This window comes from Megalopta genalis, chromosome 5 (genome assembly GCF_051020955.1).
Source record: "Megalopta genalis isolate 19385.01 chromosome 5, iyMegGena1_principal, whole genome shotgun sequence".
Classification (NCBI taxonomy): domain Eukaryota; kingdom Metazoa; phylum Arthropoda; class Insecta; order Hymenoptera; family Halictidae; genus Megalopta; species Megalopta genalis.
Window position 1 is genome coordinate 10943206 of NC_135017.1, and position 15453 is coordinate 10958658.

General features: G+C 46.9%; 1 protein-coding gene across 1 annotated transcript in view; it reads left to right on the forward strand.

The window, feature by feature from the left end:
• Positions 1–2050: 2050 nt before the first annotated feature.
• LOC117221014 (uncharacterized) overlaps positions 2051–15453 on the forward strand; it is a 404219-nt gene continuing 390816 nt past the window's right edge. The window contains exon 1 of the mRNA XM_033471570.2: positions 2051–2481. The gene's annotated coding sequence lies outside the window, so the exon portion shown is untranslated. The remainder of the gene's footprint in view (positions 2482–15453) is intronic.

Sequence of the window (15453 nt, forward strand, 5' to 3'; positions counted from 1 at the left end):
GATATTTACCCATCGCGGCTGTACGTACGTTTCTAAATGGTTTTATCGCTTTGCTGCATCTTTCTTTTTTTTATCGAATCCGCGGTCGCGCTGCTCGAAAAACGTTGTCGCGTGTTCTCCGACGTAGAAGCGATTTTATGGTCGCCGTAAAAAATATTTGAAGCTTAGTTGCACCTTGAAAAAGCAGGTCGCATATTCGTTTGATCCAGAAATAAAACTGTGCACGTGTAGCACGCGCTTCGGATGAAATATTTTTTTTTTGATCCGCCGGGAAACGCAGGTGATATTTCAATTTCGCCGGGATTCGAAAAAATCTTCTCATCGCGATTTCCGCGCCGGTTTCAAAGGTCTTTAAAGTACTGAATATATTTACGAATTTATGCGTCGTTCAAACATTGCGGGCCGCCTGTGTTATATCGTGTTTGCACGATTGTTCAATAGCTCGTAATTTAAACATATTATTTCCCGTTTTATTTGCGCCGCGCATTAAAAATGTGTTCACGGCAAATGTACTGTAAAAATCGTCCGGCAAAAAATCTGTTTAATAACGTACGGGGAGCAAAGTTGTTTTTCAATGCCGCGATTTCAAAGGACATTAAAAAACGAATGGGATCATATAGACCGTCATGGAAAAAAACAGCCGCGGAAAATTTCGACAATTATTTACGTTGCAGAAAACGGTTAACAAAGAAGCAGCGTGCACGTTCAAACAAAAATAAAGCATGTGTGTTGCAAAGGGATCAATAATTGTCGAACAAATTCAATTAAATCGACGCGATATCGTGCCCCTGAAAGTGGCGCGGATCTTTGCGAATTTTTTCAAACGAAATTAATGAACGCATCGGTTTCAAACTTCGTGGATTTATTCGATGACCCTTGCAGAGTCTCGAAATGTTTTTCATACGCCGGGGAAAAAACATCATCTGCACTAAGGCAGCTTAACAAAAAAATGGTCGCATCTCATGGGTCGATAAAGTATGCCGTATTTGCGAATTTTTTTCGAACAAATCTAACCAAGGCATCGACTTCACACTTCGTAGTTATTTTCGGCAGACCTTGAAGAGTCCCAAACTATTTTTTATATTCCAAGAAAAAAATCATCTGCACCAAGACACCTTCTTAAAAAATGGCTGTATCTCATGGGCTGTGGAAAGATATGCTACGTTTGCGAATTTTTTTCAAGCGAACCTAACGAACGCATCGACTTCACACTTCGTAGTTATTTTCGGCAGACCTTGAAGAGTCCCAAACTATTTTTTATATCCCAGGAAAAAAATCATCTGCACCAAGACATCTTCTTACAAAATGGCCGCATCTCATGGGCTGAGGAAAGATATACCGCGTTTGCGAATTTTTTTCAAACAAACCTAACGAACGCATCGATTTCACACTTCGTAGTTATTTTCGAAAGATCTTGAAATATCCCAAACTATTTTTTTCATCCCGGTAAAAAAATCATGCGTCTTAAGACACCGCGCTACGTATCAGCTGCATCTTGCCCTTCGAAAAATGCTAAACTCGAAGCGTCTCGCAGAAGGACCGCCCCAAAAAGTTCCAGACCCTTCCAGCAACTGACGAATCACCGTCTGGGTAATAGGTGACCCGTGGTCCCCGCTAAACAGCCGTAATTCCCGTTTGAGCAGTCGGTCCGCCGCGCCGCGCCCAGTCCCCGAACACGCGTGTCGCATTACCGGGCCCGGCGCTTCGGCTCGGTGGCGCGCGTACAAAGGGAAGCGTCGTAACTTATTATTAACATTAAATCTTCCGTGTTGGCCCCCGAGCACCGCAGCCAGCCCAGCCCGGTTCGGCCGGTCGAGCGCGCAGGGTGGCGGCCTTTCACGTGGATCCATCCTCGAGTGCGTTCCTTTTCGAAAAACTGCGCCCGCCGGAAAAGGCACTCCGGCCTTTGTTGGGATACGCTACCTTTCCCCGAAGCATTGTGCCGGCGTGATTGGGTGGGGGGTTGCCTTGTCTGGGGGGTAGTACGCGTGCGCCCCGTCGGAGGGGTTGGTCGCCGCGTTGCCTGCCGGCTCTCTCCAGCCCGGCGTCATCGGCAGTTATCGGCGGACCGCGAATCTATCCTCGTCGCTTGGACCCGCGTGGCGCGACAGTGTCGCCGGCGAGATGTAACGCGCTCTCTCCTGATCAGAGTCCCAGCACAACGCCGACACAGAGAGATAGCCGACAGATAGGGGGAGACCGTGGAAACGTGGCCAGAGCGAACCTGTGACACCCTGCGCTATCGCCCACAGACACCGACCGACCCGGTGAAACCCTTTTGGATAGCTGGCTCGGGCCAATCAGTGCTGTGTGTGCCTGTTACCACGATTCACGGATCTGTTCTCATATTTTTTCGATTATTCTGTTCCGTTTGGTGACAACCATCGATTCCCGAACCAGAGACCGGACATATCTTGGCACCCGCGCCGGCTTTCGGTCGCTATGCAACGACACCGGGCACCTTGCTCCTCCGGCAACAAGGTAGGACTCTATTATTTTCAAGGTATCCCGTTTCTCGTGAATCTTGATTCCGCGAGAGTGAGAGAGAGAGAGAGAGAGAGAGAGAGAGAGAGAGAGAGAGCTGGATGCTGATAGGGCGAAGCCCGCGGCTTAGCTCTGTCGCGCGCTTTGTTTCAAATCTCCGCGCAATTAGGGGCGCGATCGTTCACACTCTTACGAACACCAGGTAGCTAAGTCTCAGAACGTGGCCATAGCGAAATCTGCACCCCTTGGCTTCAGGATCACACGAGGAAGGACTTAGTTTCCTTCTCCTGACTAGGTAGTCCTAGGAAGTGTGTCGTAACTGTCAACAATCGAAGCGGACCCTGGACTTTGGCGATAGGTAGCTAAGTCAGAGACTCGTGGCTTTCACGGCCCGGCATCGAGCAGTTCTTGCTGTTGAGGCTTTCGGGTGTGGGCCGTGCTCTTTCGGAAGAATTGTTCCACAGTTTCGCAAGAATTGCAGCTGGCTCCCGAGAGCCTCGACGGATGACACTCTGAGTAGGTAGCTAAGTATTTAGCTTGCTTCGCTGACAGGTTCGAATGCAAGCATCGAGGTAGCTGGTGAGAGGTAGTTAGATCGAAACAGAGATACCTAGATCTAGGTAGAGATAACTAGATCAAAACAGAGGTACGTAGATCTAGGTAGAGGTAGCTAGAACTGGATAGAGTTCGGTTGAAGTTTGCTAAGTCCAAAGCCTTCCGTGGTAGCACCCATCTTCCTCTGTGAGCAGAGGTCATCAGAGACGAACTCGTAGGTTATCCAGACTCTTCTAGCCTATCTGGAACATGCCTGTAACGATCAGAGATGAATTCCACCTTGAGGAACGCTGACTCTCGACAGTGCCTATCAAGACCTGTCGCAATTAGAACGGCGACCGAGCCTCAGGAATGAAAGATGCAGTTGTACCGTGGGAGTAGCTTAATTGTCTCTTTTTATTTCGAAGAGGGTCGCGGTTGCTGGGCTGTGTAGCAGATGGAGGCTAGATCTCGAGCATTCTTAATCACGGCGCTTAATCTCAGCGCCGGAATGACTTTAACCTTCGCGGTGACCCTTGAACCCGACTCGGCCGCGCGCGCTATTGTTTACGCGGCCAATCTAAGCAAATTGAATGTCCAATCGGGACTCTCTCTCTCTCTCTCTCTCTCTCTTTCTCTCTCTCTGAGAATTTGTCTTTCTCTCTCGCGCGCTCTACCTAGGTCTCTTTCTCTTGCTGCTAGCTGCAGAAACTTTTTCTCTCTCGAGGGCTGCGCCACGCGGCTTCCCTTTCGACGGGAGCCTATTCGCGGAACGGCTCGGTGTAATCTCGCGGAAAAGGCCTTCCCATTGTGCGTTTATTATCGCGGGAGCGCCTTTCATGAGATTGCATCGGGGCTCCGTTTTTGCCCGCAAACACTCGCGCTCGAAACACACCGTACCAGCAAACTCGACCTTGTTTTCGAGCTGTTCCGCGGATTCTGGGCTCGTTTGCGCTGCCTACCTGTGCGGACCCCCCCTCTCCCCCTCCGGACGCCATTCCATGTTTTCTCAGATCGACGTTACGATTCTATCCGTCGTGCTGTGTGCTCCCGGACAATTCGACATTCGACGTCGGCCGTCGTTCGTTCTCTGACTTAGGCTACGGGACGACCTTGGATCAGGCTAAGTGGCCGCTAAAGCGTCAATGAAGATATCTGGGTCATTCATAGCGTCGCGATGTCCTCTAAATATCAATTGGCCACGGGCGCAATGACCTAGAGCCAGGCCTTTGATGTCTTCGTGAAGACGTTTAAGCTTCCACGATATTATCATAGTTGAGAAACATCGCGTCAGTTTGCGACACGTTCGTTGGTTACAGTTTATAAATTGTTCGGCTCGGTTTATGACACGTTGCGTTCAGTTTACGAACTGTCAGTTTCCGGAATGTTTGAGTGACGATTACATCAGTCCAAGTCACTGACGTGGTGTAAGCAGGAAAAGGTGCTATCCGGGTCAGCTATAGTGTCAGAGACGCTTCTGGACATTGACCAGCCTGGGCATTAAGTTTAGACCAGGACTTTAGTATCGTATTAGTCCGATAAATAGCCTGCGGTGTTCTATGCGAGATAGAAATATTTCTATCGACATCATTATGAACAGGATACGGGAACCATGTGGGTATTCATATCACTGCTAAATAAATTTTAATGAGTTGACCGTAATACGATTACGTTATCAAATCGCATAAATATTTGTGCTCTTTTGCATATGATCTACTCGGTCATATCATAGATGCGCGAAACCAGCAGGCCGTTAATTGCTCTGAGCTGCATAATTTTATAACATTTTCATAATTATGATGATAAATTCACACTGCTTCCTTGAAATTAAAATAAAGGTGTGAACCAGGATGCGAAGCCTAGTTTACGTTTAGTCCAAGTCTAAGCCGAGTCTAGGCCATGTCTACGTCCAGTCTAAGTCTATTCTAAGTCCAGTCTAAGACCATTTTAAGTTCTGTCTAAGTCCACTCTAAGTCCAGTCTAAGTCTAAGTCCAGTCTAAGTCCAGTTTAAGTCCACTCTAAGTCCAGTCTAAGTTCTGCCCAAGTCTACTCTAAGTTTAGTATAAGTATAAGTCCAGTATAAGTCCAGTTTTAGTGCACTCTAAGCCCAGTCTAAGTCCATTCTAAATCCAGTCTAAGTCCATTCTAAGTCCAGTCTAAGTCCAGTCTAAGTCCATTCTAGGTCCTGCCAGTCGGTTTCCCGAACCTGTTGACATTCTGCAGTATCCCAGGGCGGTGCTAGACAATGAGGATCCTCGATTACATTCGCAGAGTCCGGGTTAGGAAACGTTAGAGCCTATTTCGCCGGTGTCTTTCGCAGTGTAAAGTCTGGGCGGCCGTGGCGGCGTCTGCACACGAGAGCCGCGAATCAATTACGTGAATTTCGAGTGACAGCAGCGTGCAGCGCGGAGGCACAGTCGTCGTTCTCGTCGAACGAGTCATCTCGAAGACCGGCTTGTAAACGTGAAATAGCATTGTTCCTCGGCGCAGCGCTAATTATGAAGGTTAATATTTGCGAGCGTTCTAGCTGGCTACCCGGTAAACGCTAATGTTTCGACCATGTTTCTGGTTTACACGGGTGCCGCGTGTGCAGTCGAACGAAGCATAGTTTGCGAAATATAGCCGAGTTTGTGGCATCGGTATGGCTGATATTACAGTCGGTAATGTACTGGCCATCCCGTACCGGCGCGCCGGTATTTCTCAAAACTTTGAAGCGGTTCGCGGTTACGGTTGAATTGCTTCATTAGATCTTACTTGTACGAGAATAAACGCGATGCGTTTCCGATTCCTTACGGCCTCTTTAATCCCGCGGCCGCTGGAAAAGTCGCGAGACCGATCGATAGGGCACTGGAACTTTTCAACGGATGAAAATGAACCGATCGTTTCTAGTACCACGTTATTCGTTAGAATCATGTCCCATTGGCGAAGCAGTAGTTTCGGATGACATTTTTTTTGTGCGCGTTCATAAAGGAACCGTCGAGACGTGAACAATATTTCGGAGATTTATGTCCATCCGTTTGATTACGAAACATTCGCACCGAGCTCTCTCGACGATTTTTCTATTATAAAAATTATGACGATTTACCGAACAGTGAATGTATCGAGTTGAATATTTTTCTGTGCGTTCATTGGAACCTAGATCAATTATGTCGCAAGCTTAAACAATTTTGTACGTTCTCGTTCGGTCACTAAAAATTTCTGAACAGGCGTCTCTTTCAGAGGATAGACAGTTATAAATTCGCAAACAGATGGTAGTTAAGAAAGTACAGCGTTTCTTGACAATTGAATATTTTGGGCTGAATATTTTTTCACACGTTCCTCGAAACCCAGTTTAAATATACAGCAAATGTCAAAATTTTTTATTCATCCTTTCAGTTTCTAAAAATTCCTGAACAGATGCTCTTCATCAGGGGACAGACAGCGTCCCACAAACAGATTGTACCGAAAAAAATGTAGAATTTCTCGAGAAACGGAATATTCCGAGCCGAGTATTTTTTAACACGTTCCTCGGAACCTGTCCGAAATCTGTAGCAAATGTGGAAAATTTATGTGCAACGGTTCGGTAAATAAAAATTCCTGGCGTCGAGCATCCCTCCCGAGAATAGGTCGTCAACTGTTTCGGCGGCGTTAAAAAATTGATTCGTGGCTAATGAATGCTTCTCTGCCGCGATGATGGATCTCGACGGAGTCCGCCTCGGTTTCGTGGAGCAGCAGACGTTGTCGTACCACGTGTTCCTCGTTCACGGCTCTGTTCGTCGTCGTTTTTTCCTCGGGCTTCTAAAATCGTGCGCGGGAGACACGAGTGAGACGTTAATTAGAAACGAAATAGAGGGGAACGGGTCGCGTGAATGGCAGAATGAGAGAAAGAGAGAGAGAGAAAGAGAAAGAGAAAGAGAAAGAAGGAGGGAGAGAGTTGCGGTGGGGAGGCGTTTCCGGTCGCCGGAATGAACTTTCGTTGCGAACGCAAGTTTTCAAGTAATTTTCGCCGGTGAAAAGAGAGGAGAGCCCTCCTCTCCGGGCGCTCGATGTAGCGTGAACGGTGATCGTAGCATGGTGAAATTAGTCCTTGAAAAACATTAGCATTTATTAATATTCATCGCGGATTGCTCATTAAGCGTGCTTCTTAAACAGGCCGTAGCAGGGAAACGTGTGTGTTCGGACGTTATTACGGAGCTCTATATAATTTCGCGTTACTTGTTGCGTGCCGCGCGAATTTCGCAGAACGAAAAAATCGACTGCAGTCGGTCGATGATTAAACACGATGGAATTTTACGTTTCGCTCGGTGTTGCCTGCCGGCCGGATAAATAATTCCCGGAATTTTCCACGCGTTGTGTTCGCGCGGCTCTCCATCGGAACGCGCGCGATCGTTTGACATGTGCCGACGATTCAAGACGCGGGACAACGCGCTACATTTCGTTCCATTTCTTTCGTTTAGCGACTTTTATTCGACGTTAATGACGAGCCGGGCCCGTCGATAGCCGCGGCAATGCAAAAGTATTCAGTTCGACGTTCCGCGTGTTTTGAATGGTGGCGACAGCGGCGGCGGCGGCCGATATTTTAATTGAAACCGAAAAAAAACTCGCCTATATATTTCCGCCGGTATTAATTGACCGGCTTTGCTTCATCCAGCCTGTACACTTCCGACAGATGAACAGTATCTGCGGCCGAATGAATGCGCATTAGTACAAAGCCCTCCGCTACATAATGAAGTTACTTCTTTCTGATACGGATAACGCTGCCCGATGAATGCCGCCGCGCCGAAGAATAGGTTTTTTACCTATCTGAAATTCGCGGAATACATAGAACACGTACCGGCCGCCCACGATATTAAAAAATTGTTCACCCCGCGTTCGGAACCCGTATAAATCTGCCGGCTGTTTTATATTAAAACGCGATAGTAATTTCTCCATTTGCACTCGACAATGGCGCGCGACGAAAAAAATCGCCAATTTCCGGGTAATGAGTTTGAAACGCTTTGTGCCGCGATTTTATGAAAATATTACAATTCGAAATCGGGACAAAGGGGGACTTAATCGGAACGGAAGCAACGGTTTCATCCACCTTTTAACCCTTTGCACACGGAAGGTTTTACCGCCGGGGCAAATTTTGCAAAAAATTGCGGTTACTCGATTGCGGTTAGCCGATTCGAAGCAAAAATCGTTGCTGTGCAATTTTATGAAAAAAAAAAGAAAAAATGAACAACAGGTTTTACGTTTTCATTTGTGTGTGTTTATACGATCATCTTGCAGCACCGACGAAAATGTAATAATTATCAATAAATAACGTTTTAACATGAATATATAGCGTCGCCGCGGCAAAGGATTAAAGCGACTCGGTTCCTCGTCGAAAAAATAATGCGGTGCTCGCGAATTTTTTCAAACGTGACGCGTACTCGCGTCTACTTGTAACTTTGCAGCTGCGTTTAGCAGCTCTTTGGAGAGTCTCAAAGTATTTTTTAAACGCCGGGAGAAAGATTGTCCTCGCTGAAACGCCTCTTCAAGAAATCGTCGCCGCCTTGTGAGTCGAGAAATGATGTCATTTTCGCGAATTTTTCGAGACCAAGCCAATGAACGTATCGATCCGAAAGTTCGCGGCTCTATTCAACAGTCTTCGAGCATTCCCGGACTATTTTTTATATGCCAGAAAAAGAATCGTCCGCGGTGAAACACCGCCCTGAGAAATTACCCTCGTTTGACCGGTCAAAGAACGATGCTCATTTTACGATTTTCCACGAACGAGACCAACGAACGCACGATTTTGGGACTTCGTAGCTTAGTTGAACAGTTTCTAAGGAATACGAAATTATTTTTCACATACCGGGAAAAAAATCATTCGCACTGGAACACCCTATTGAGGACTGATCCTTGTCGTATCGATCGAAGGATAACGCAACTTCCGGGAATTGCTTGAAACAGAATAAAAAAAAAATCGATTTCAATCAATTTCAAGCTCCGCGGCTCCGTTGGACAGCCTTCGTAGAATACCGAGCCGTCTTTTTCACAGAAAAATATCGAGCGGTGCGCAAAGTTGTAGCGGATCGAACGGGACGCTTCGCAGATTACGCGCGTCGCTGGTCGGCGGAAAATCGAGTCCGGTTTGTTGCTGGAAATCGGTCGCGTGTCTGGCGGCCGGTCTGCCGAAGATCTTGGATTCTCGTGGAACGACAGCAAATCCGTGTACTCGACAACGGCAATCAAGCAAGAACGCAAATAGTTGGCCGGGCTATCCGGTTCGGAGTCCGCAAATTTAAGGGCACGGGACCGCGGCGTCGGATAAACCTAGCCATCCGGTGGCTATTGGCGCAGCACGCGCAGGATTGCGATTCCTGGGAGGTCGGCGTCGGGCGACCAAGCAAGCAAGGAAGGAAGCAAGGTTGCCGCGCCGGCAGACATTGACCCCCGAGACTCGAGAGAGGGTGTTTTCGTGGAAGGTTGTCGAAGAGAAAGGTGGCAGGGACGCGGCAGGAGGGCTGGGGCGGGGGCTGGAAACGGAAGAAGAGAGTTCAGAGCCATCCAACCCTTTCTCTTCCTCGCGAAATTTCCCTCTTTTTTTCTTTGCCCTTGCAAGCCTCTCCTCTGCTGCTGCTGCACTAGACCACTCCAGCTCTTGTCCTCTTTCTCTCCGTTCGTCTTCGTTCGGCGTTTTTCCCACCGTTACATACGAAAGATGATGAGCCGAGATTGTCAGCCACTTGGACACATCAGAACTTAGCTGATCGTAGTCACCGATCCTCGAAACAAGCTTCTAGACCTATTGGGGAATTCAAAATGTGATGAACTGAACGTTGTATTGTCTTGGACGCGTTGCAGTTTAGTTTGTCGCAGGCCCTAATTTTCTAAAAAGTCTTCTGGACCAGTTAGAGGATTGAGAAGTGAATATAGTGAGACTGCTAAGTACTTAGGTTCATCGGAACTCAGTAAGCTGAAGGTAGTAGCGTTTGCTAAGTTAGGACGCAGCTGATTCTGGTCTCCAGTCCTCCTAAAAAGGTCTACTAGACGGAATAAAGGATTGAAAAAATGATGAACTGGGACTGCTAATCACTTGGGCACATCAGAATCTAGGTCTCCTCTGGTCCCCTATAGCGTGAAATGCCTTCTAGACCCATTGAAGCTCTAGAAAGATGACGAACTGAGTCTCCTAATCACTTGGGCACATCGGGACCTAGCTCTCTATAGTCCCCAATAGTCTAAAATGTATATTAGAGCCATCGAAGCTTTACGAAAATGATGACTGGTGTCTTTTGATCTCTTTGACACATCAGGATCTAGCTGGCCATAGTCCCTAATAGCCTGGAATGCCTTCTAGACCCATTGAAGCTCTAGTAAAATGAAGAAATGAGTCTCCTAATCGCTTGAGCTTGCGAGAATCTAGCTCATCATAGTCCCAAGTCCCTAAAAAGTCTTCTAAACCTACTGCGGAATAAAAAATATGACGAACCGAGCCCATCAACCGAATGGAAATCTCAGAGCCCAACTCGTCATCAGCCTCACCAGCCCATGGAACCGACGTATCCATATTTAGCGATGCACCCTCTTTCATTAAGGACGTTGATGATGGTTACCGGCGTCGTTACGAGTCCGCCTACTCGCGAGAGAAACCGTTCGCCGGTTAATTTAGCCGTGGCTTACTGTGTACCGTTCCGGTATGTTGATGTTATTAAAGTTACGGCGGCGAAGGTGTGTTCAATTAGCAGTCGATATGTTGGATCAACACGTGTCGGGACGGTTTGTTCGCGCGGAATTTAATGGAGACTGTCGGCGGAGCGGAGATAAATTTCGAACGTGTCTGTCGGTTACGCTCGGCACAGCTCCACGGTTTCGCAGCTTCTTGGAAATTCGAAACCGTGCGAACCGACATCGACGACGTTGCTCGGACCTGATGAAACATCCTGTCGTTTGTTCGAAAAGGGTTCCGTATTCATTCATGAGAAAAAATATATTACGAATGTCCAAACAATGGTCGATGAAACGGCGCAAACCGCATTTCGATATCTCTTTCGGTTCGCTCGGGAAAAAATCGGAAAGTCGTCCTTACAGCGGCAGCTGGATTTCGACTTCTTACGGCTGCAATTTTCTATCTAAAAATTTGAAAAAATGTTCAGACGCGCATTTCAACGGCTACTGTGCGTCAGATTTTTATCGAAATTTTTTCAACAAATCGACTGCGGTTGAAAATTCGATTTTTCGGTGGAACTACTTTATCGATCGAGTTACGTGGTTGAAACTTCGTGTACACGGATATAAGTTACCAAAATCTAGAAGACGCATTTTTAAAATTTCCTATAAATTTCCAATAAATTTTTAATTGAACTCGCTTTACTTTCTAATAAATAATAACAATTTATTTCCCTATTTATTATTATTATTGTTATCATTATTATTTCCCTATTCACCGTCATCGACCGATAAACAATGGAATCACAAATGGACTATTTTTCTAAACAATCCGCGCGTTTCATTCTCTACGGTATAGATTTAAAAAACAAAGGGTGGCCTGTATTGTTCCGTATCCCCGATAAAATCCGACGTAAGTGGCACCTTTCCCGTCGTATTTCGGCGAGCCCTCTGATATTCCGCGGCACCTGCGCGTTCTACATATATCGGGGACAGGATTTGACTACATTATTTTGGTATCCGGATCCCGAACCCCCTTCAATCCCTGCCCTCATCTCCCGCCGCAGATTTCTTTCGCCGGCAATTTTCTGCATAATATCCCTCCCCGGCAGTCGCAGGGTCAATGTCTGGCTCGGTGTGCGCGTCGCCCCGCGTCGCTTCGTGTCGCGTTGGTCTCGGTTTTCTCCTGTGTTCGAGATAGTGTAGGAGACACGCCGGGCCAGCCGGCAGAGTTAGGTGGATCTCGTGGTGCGCGCAAGGTGTTGGGTTTCTCACAACGTACTGCGGGAAACACAGCGATACCTGGCGCTTCTCGCAGCATCGCGGAAACCAGAAAAACGACGGGCCAGCTTTACCCAGGGGGATAGTGTGACGGTGGAATAAAGCCATCGCGGCGATACCCAGTTTCGCTGTACGTTCCATGCCACAATGAATCGTTCCTCGGCCAAAATTTAATAACCAGTGCGGGACCGCGTACCATCCTGCATGGTACGTGGCACTGCAATGGATGATCTTTCTTCAAAGATGTCCACGAGGAAGTATAAATTTTGTATCATTTCCAAAATAATACAACCCTCGGATTTCGGATCTCGATGGCCGAGTAGTGCGATCTTTGCGAATTTTTTCGGGCGGAACTGGTCAATCTGTTAATTTGAAAGTCGGTGGCTCTATTCAGTGGACTTAGAGGAATTCGATACTATTTTTTATATGCCAGGGAAAAAATCGCTCGCACTAAAACACTGCACTTAGAAATTACCCTTGTTTGGCCGGTCAAAGAACGATGCGATCTTTGCGATTTTTTTAAAACAAAACCGATGAACTTATTAATTTGAAAGTTCGTGGCTCTATTGAACAATCTTTGAGGAATCCAAAACTATTTTCTATATGCCGGGGAAAAAATAGTGCGCAGTAGAACACCGTCCTCAAGAATTGCCCTCATTTGACCGGTCAAAGAACGATGCGATTTATGCGAATTTTTTTTAAACAAAACCAACGAATCTATCAATTTAGAAGTGTGTAGCTCTATTGAACAATCTTTGAGGAATCCAAAACCATTTTTCATATCCCAGGAAAAAAATCGTGCGCAGTAGAACACTGTCCTCAAGATCTGCCAATATCCGAACCAAAAAATCGAACGTTTTAGATTTCAATTCGAAAATGTTATCTGAACAACGTTAAGTTTGTTAGTTCGTGGGAAGAAAAATGTTCTGCAAAAAGTGAGGCTTGCGGAATTGATTTTTGGTCAAAAGTTGTCTGATCGCGGACCATCGCGGGCCGCGCCGGCAAGAGGCAATGAATCGTTCGACGAAAATTTAATAAGCAGAGTATCGCGGTTGCCTTTTACGTTGTCTGCAACGATACCACGCATCCGACCAAATCGAATTTTACGTAGCTGCCTGGAGAGGTCAGACGTAACGTAACGTACATACGCGGCCGGAAGATGGTATCGTATCGGGCACTTTCCGCAAATGTAATACCCATCGCCGCGTATAAATCGTGATTACGCGTCTCTACGTGTTTACAGACACGTACGACCGATACGTACTACCTTGGTACCTCTCCCCCCTCCCCCCTATCGAACAAAATAGCGCCGGCTGCATATAAATTACGAGCCGCGTTCGTGAATGTCTGATATCGTTTTCGTTTTACGCGCGGCACCGAAAACCTCCACCGGCATTATCGTAATCCAGACGTCGCGCGGCGAAGTGCAAATTGGCCCCGATCGTAATCTCCTCGCATGGATTGATAATACGCTGTGGAATCGCGCGAGTCGAGCATCGAGGCGACGACGGTATGCGAGCTATTTTTCCGGCGAACAGAAATATCTGGTCTCGCCGGTTTCTTGCTGAATAATCCCGCAGCTGTCTATCCGGATTTGTTGTGATGACGCCGGCGACATATATTCTCAGAGATCCGCAGATGCCGGTCATACAAGTAGCTCGGACTTAGGCTCCGCCAATTGGGAACATGGGAAATCAATTATTTTCTCTCGTCCTGGAAATTTTCGAAAAATCATTTACTCGCGCCTATGTGCGCGGGTATATGATATATATTATATTACTGTAGTAGCGACTTTGGTTTAGCAAATGGAAAATTAGTTACTTCTCTCGTCTTGGAAATTTTTAGAAAATTATATTCGCGTTTTATGCCTCCGTAATCTTCGCTGTAATATGAATTTTCGCTTGGAAAAGATGGAACGAAAGAATCGAATCGGGACAAGTAAGAAAGTAAGATACAATTTATCGAAGGCGAAGCGGTTCTGTAGGAATTGTAAAACGCACGCGGGTAAAATACACTCGAATATCAAGATTAGAGCACGGCGTCGTAAAGTAGAGATTTCATGCTTCAATTTAAAAAGAAATTCGTAACTTTATGATCGTTTTTAACGGACTTACAGCTATTCGAAGACCGACGATTTCCCAGCCGGAAATTAGCAATTCTTTAATTTTTCTGCCGATCGTGCACAGACAAAAATTATTAATCGATATACCTAATTCGAAGAACGATCGTACGCTTTCGTATTTTCATAAAGTACCAGCTTCTACATTTTCCGACCGAGAGCGTAAGAACCATGGGCCGGGTCCGCGAGCTTCGCTACGGTCGTCTTATGCTGCCGGAGAGGCAGCCTTAATTTCCCGATTTTCCATGAGGAGCCGGGACCATCTGGCCGGCAAAGTAATATACTATTGTCACCGTGGAATCTTTTACGGCAGCAAAGGTTCTGGGCGGTGGGTCGCAGAAAATTCTTGTCAGGATCCCCGGGCACAAAGTGAGAACGGAGCGCGGGAGTGTCCCGCGCGAATCTATGGGAAGCTGAAAGTAGCTGCGATCAGAGGGCTCCGGAGCCGCGAGATTCTTGTGTCGATCAGTCAACCGGAATTCGAGAGCAAGAACATTTTTCGTCCCGTTCTTTGTGCGCAGTATTTTCCGGCGGGGCGAGGTAGCTCGCGATTCGCGCGGCAACGTCTTTCTCCCCGGACGCATTCCTCGAGCGAGCTGAAATCCTCAACTGTTGCTCGCTCGCTCGCGCCGCGCCGCGCCGCGTCGGGCCCTCCCCGGCTCGATCGGCTTCCGTTCACGTGGAAAACGCAGACTCACTGCGAAAACCCCATTACCGAGGGACCGGGGCTTTCTGGTACGCGCGCAGGCAAAACCGGTCTTTGAAACGGCACCGATGGCCCATCGATTAATTCCTCTTTCTAATGGGCAATCGATTACCGGGCTCCGGCCGCGGAAAGTGAATTTTTTTCCGGCACTGTTTTTGATAACCGAGCCCGATACCCTGCTAAATGGACAGCTTTCAGCCGGATAAAAAAATATTTTTTGCGCCGGATTTGAAAGGATTTTAACTTTGAACGACATCGCGGGTTCGATTAAAACGGCTGCTTTGGAGGACGGGCGACGCGCTCTGGTTTCAGACTTGGCGCACTGGATTATAATTCAAGCAATACTGCCGGCTATAGGCGCAACGTAGGCCCAGTTAGGTTTGAATAAGTTAGAGCCGATTAATCGGATGGGACGAAATTTGACCGGCGAAGTCGTTCTTGGCTAGATCCAGCGCGATGAAGCCGGGTCAATTAATGTTAATCCTGGTTAAGTTAATATACATTAAATCTGGTTAAATTAGCATGAATTAATGTTAAATCTGGTTAGGTTGGTACAAATTAATATTAAACCTGGCCAGGCCTAGCTGAGTTAGTACAGATTAATATTTGACCTGGCTAAGTCAGTATGAATTAAAATCAGTCCTGGCTAAGTTCGTATAAATTGAAATTAAGTCTGGTTAAAGTGATCCAAGTTGAAGATAAGATTAGACTTGA